The sequence below is a fragment of the Monodelphis domestica genome, chromosome 6, assembly GCF_027887165.1.
Source record: "Monodelphis domestica isolate mMonDom1 chromosome 6, mMonDom1.pri, whole genome shotgun sequence".
In the NCBI taxonomy this organism is placed as follows: domain Eukaryota; kingdom Metazoa; phylum Chordata; class Mammalia; order Didelphimorphia; family Didelphidae; genus Monodelphis; species Monodelphis domestica.
This window is the reverse complement of record NC_077232.1, coordinates 21,200,029-21,204,619: the sequence shown is the minus strand read 5'-3', so window position 1 is coordinate 21,204,619 and position 4,591 is coordinate 21,200,029. Positions and strand designations below refer to the sequence as shown.

The window sequence follows — 4,591 nt, the reverse complement described above, 5'->3', positions numbered from 1 at the left end:
ATGTAATTATTCATATCAGTATGATATTCAAGCAGAATTATATGCCACAAATTCACCTTCCATGAAAAAGGAAAAGATCATGTAAGATTCTTAGATAATGCAACCACAGAGATAACTGTTCAATCATTCTTTAGTTATTAAAACTAAGAGAGTCATTAAATATGAAAAAAGTTTTCCAAAGGTGTTCATCATCATCACTGAAGATACATATATTGTATTTTATTTTTATTTTAAAAAATCCAAGATTTAAAATTTTTTGAGAAGAACTTCAGGAAAAGAAGTTTGCTAACTCCTTGAATCCAGAGAATAAACCCTTTGAAGAAAGATGCTTGCAAAAACCTACACTGCATCAAGAAGATCCAGAATGAACTTTCAGGTGCAATCGACTGAACAGAAGGGGATTGAACATTTATTGTAAATGTACACTTTTATGCCAAAAGGAATAATTTGGTTTTTGGCAATGTGCCTAGAAAACATTGGCTTTGCTTTCTCTCTTTTCTATTTCACTCTTATCTCTAACTATTGTAATTTCCTCTTAGAACATGAAATATTGTACTTCTGTAGTTAGGAGTTTTTATGGATACAAGATGATTATGTTAAATGATCAGTAGGGAGACTAGTCTCCCAATGATCATCAGCGGAGATTGTAAAGATTAAATTTTAATCTCCTGATTGTAACAATGAAGGTAATTAGCTCTTCCTTTATTGTGAAGATTAAATTGTAATCGTCTCTATTTTTAGATTTTAATCCCCAAAGTGTTAAACCAATACTTAAAGTAGATCTACCCATTTTAACCACTAAAAGGTATTAACTAACCAAAAAAGGTGTGAACACCCATTTCGTTTCATACATGTAAACACAGTATTTAAAGTAGATCTACCCATTTTAACTACAAAAAGATGTTAACTAACCCAAAAAGGTGTGAACTAACAAAAAAGGTGTGAACACCCATTTCATACATTGAGTGAGGTCTGTGACCCATGAGTGAAAGAGTGGGCAGTCCTGGAGAGGAGCATCTCCTGTGATTGATAGATGTAAAATTTAGGGTAGGTGACACAAGAGAAAAAAGTCTTTAAATAGAGGAAACAGAGAGACACTGGAAATATATCACTTGGGACAGTGTGAAGAAGAGTCACTTGGAGGAGAGCCTGGAATCTGTCACTTGGAGTTGGAATGGAAGACAGACACTCAAGGCTTGGAGTAAAGACACTTGGCTGTGGAACTGGACTCCTGGAGAAGCTCATGCAGGAGCCCCCAGCCTGATTTTCCTTTTAGATGGTCATTGTGGTGAGTGTAAAGGCTGACGTCCATCCTTGCCCTTTCTGGAGATGTGAACCTCTGAGAAAGACCCATCATCTTGAGCCTACTTTCCCCTGGCTGGGGCCCTAGAATTTCTACCTGGGTCAGAGGAAGTTGGAGCTTGCTCGTGTGTGTGTATGTGTGTGTGTGTGTGTGTTTGCACACACATGCACGTGCACTCTCTCTCTCTTTCTCTCTTTCTCTCCTTTTCTCTCTTCCTTAATATCTTCCCTTTATTATAAAATAAACTGCCACAAATTCCACTTTACTTTAGTAATTCATTTTGGGATTTAGAAATTAAATCCCTGGTGACCACCAATTTAATATTCAATCCAACCATATAAATCTAATACTATTCAAATAAAAAAAAAGGTACCCCTGTTTACATGTGAATGTGAAAATGCATTATATACATTATACACATGTATACACGTATATGTTTGGGTACATGTGCATGTATTTATGTATTTAATCATCATAAGAACCCTGTAATATGTGTGGTCTCCCCACTAGTTGGCATTCATATAGTCTGGTTCTAGAGACATTATCATATGACACAGGCATTATAGAGGCATCTGGGTGGTCTAGTGGATAGAGTTCAAATGCTCTGTCAGACACTTGCTTACTGCATGACCCCAGGAAAGTCACTTACCCTCCTGTGTATGCATGTATATTCCAAACTAAAGCAGTATTCAAGAGACTTTGTTCTTAAAGATAATCTGGCTTAAAAGTGATAAAGGAAGTAAAAAGGGAAAAAAGATACCCTAAAAATTACAAGATCTTTTGGATGCTTCTTTACACACACACACACACACACACACACACACACACACACACACACACACACACACACACGTATATAATGGTATGCTGACTATGTCAAACCTAATTGCTGAAATAGATTGATTACTCAAATGTGATTATGTTAGCAACTAAGACAGGAACAGTGATATAGATGACAAATATTTATAGCTCAAACAATGACATATATTTGTATTGCAAGTCTATGAATAAGTACAGCAATGAGAAATACCCATGATGGCAAACCTATGGCATGTGTGCCATAAAGGGAACGCAGAGCCCTCCCTGTGGGCACACCTATAGTTGCCTGCCAAAATATGTTACTAGAAAGCTAGAGGGACTCGGGACACATCTGTTCCCCTCCATGAGCCTAAGGATGTTCCTTACCTTACCTGCCCCTCTGCCTAGTAGCCCAATGGGAGCACTTCCTCCCTCCCCTTTCTGTGGTAAGGTGGGCAGGAGGCAGGGGTGGGGTGGGGGATCAGGGCATGGCATTCAGCTTCTGTGGAGAAGGCATGGCATTCATGGCTTACCTGCTATTTGACAATGAAGCAGGAAAGACAGCCTGTTGAGTCTGTGGTGAAAGAGTTTCCAATGATGAGGTTGGGAAGGATTATAGATCACAGTGTAGCACCTAGACGAGGAGCAGAGCTGGAGGGGATAGAAGCACTGGGACCACTCTCCTCCCCATCTGCACATATGTATCTTATCACCTGCCCCTCTGACCCACAGTATTTCCTCCCTCCCCTGTCAGGGCTAAGGCAGGGAGGAGGTTAGGGGGGGGGAGCAGGTCTTGGCATTTGGTATCAATGGGGAGGTCATGGTACTGAGTCTTGGGGTTGGATGGGGTTGGGGCCCATCACTACATCTCTAAAAGGTTCTCCATCACTGTACTATACATAGTTAGTGAAATAAGCCCACAACTGAATGGGAGTAAAAATATGATCCATATTGCATTTAGAAACCTTTCCAGGGCTTTTAGTGATCCCGAGTTGCATCACAGTACAAAGATTTCTTGTTTTTATAATGCAAGCATTCTGTTGAGTAATCAGTGATCACAAATCATTGAACAGCAAAATTTCTAGTGAATCAGAAGGATGAGTTAACTTAAAAGGTAGTGGGGAGAAACATGGTAGGCACAAGTAGGCTGAAATATATTTCTAAATATACTCAAAGAGGGGACATGTTTCTATATTTTAACTGTAGTTGGTCATATCCCTATAGTTAGAATACTGTCTACATACTGAAGCAATGAGATGGGATATTCTCTGCACTGAGGGAATGAGATGATCTTTGCTTTAATGCTTCTTTGAATTACTTCTCCAGAGTGCAAGACTTGATTCACAAACAACCTTTTAAGAGAATCTTCACAGCCTCTTTTACCTCCTTGTTCCTCAGACTATAGATCAAGGGGTTCAACATGGGAATCATGATACCATAAAATACAGAGACAACTTTATCATTCTCTTCTGTCTCACTGGAAGAAAGCTTTAAATACATGTAAGAGAGTGTCCCATATAAAATGGTGACAGCAGTCAGGTATGAAGCACAAGTAGAGAAGGCTTTGTGCCTCCCTGAGGCTGAGGGCATCCTCAAGATGGAAGCCAAGATATAAACGCAGGAGAAGAACACAAGGAACAACGTGCTTAACAGGTTAAAGCCCACAAAAATCATTAATAACATGACATTGACATCAATATTAGAACAGGAAAGAGCCAGAATTGGGGGGCAAATCACAAAAGAAATGATTGATTATGTTGGAATTGCAGAAGGATAGTGAAAAGAGCAAGCCTACTTGGGTAGTGACATTCTGCAAACCTATAATATGAGGTTCAGCGTACAGCAGAAGTCAACCCCTCTGGATAATGGAGTGGGTTGCAGATGGGTATGTAACGATTTATAGTCATGACAGCCAGAAGATATAATTCAATCATAGCAAACATGCCATAAACATATAATTGTATCACATACCCAACAAATGAGATAGATTTCTCTGAGATCAGGAAGTTTAGTAATGTCTTGGAGTGATGGCAGAGGTGTAACAGAGGTCAATCAAAGTCAAGTTTTGGAGGAAAAAATATATGGGTGTGTGAAGATGGGCATCACCCTTGATGAACAGAATCATACCTACATTATCCACTAGAGAAATAATGTAGATAACCAGAAACACAAGGAAGAGAATGTACTGTACTTCTTGTCGAACTGGAAATCCCAGTAGAATGAAATCAGTCACTCTGGTGCCATGTTTATGGATCATGGCTTTCATATCATTTGCAAATGAAACACACAGAAGAAAAGAACCACAAGATTTTAGTTATGTTAATTGAAAAGAAATTAGCATTTTGTTAAATGTTGAGGCATCCTCTTTAAAAAAAATGTTTCAGTGAAATATTTTGCACATCTCTTTCCTTTCTAAATTCATCCTTCTCTGCTACTCAACCAAAAGAAATATCATTTGTGACCAAGTCTAAAAAAGAAAGAGAAGAAAGG

The 4,591-nt window shown here is 38.7% G+C and overlaps 1 pseudogene; it reads right to left on the bottom strand.

Moving 5' to 3' along the window:
- Positions 1–3,442: 3,442 nt before the first annotated feature.
- LOC100618459 (putative olfactory receptor 5AK3) lies at positions 3,443–4,358 on the bottom strand (annotated as a pseudogene).
- Between the last annotated feature and the right edge of the window lie 233 nt (positions 4,359–4,591).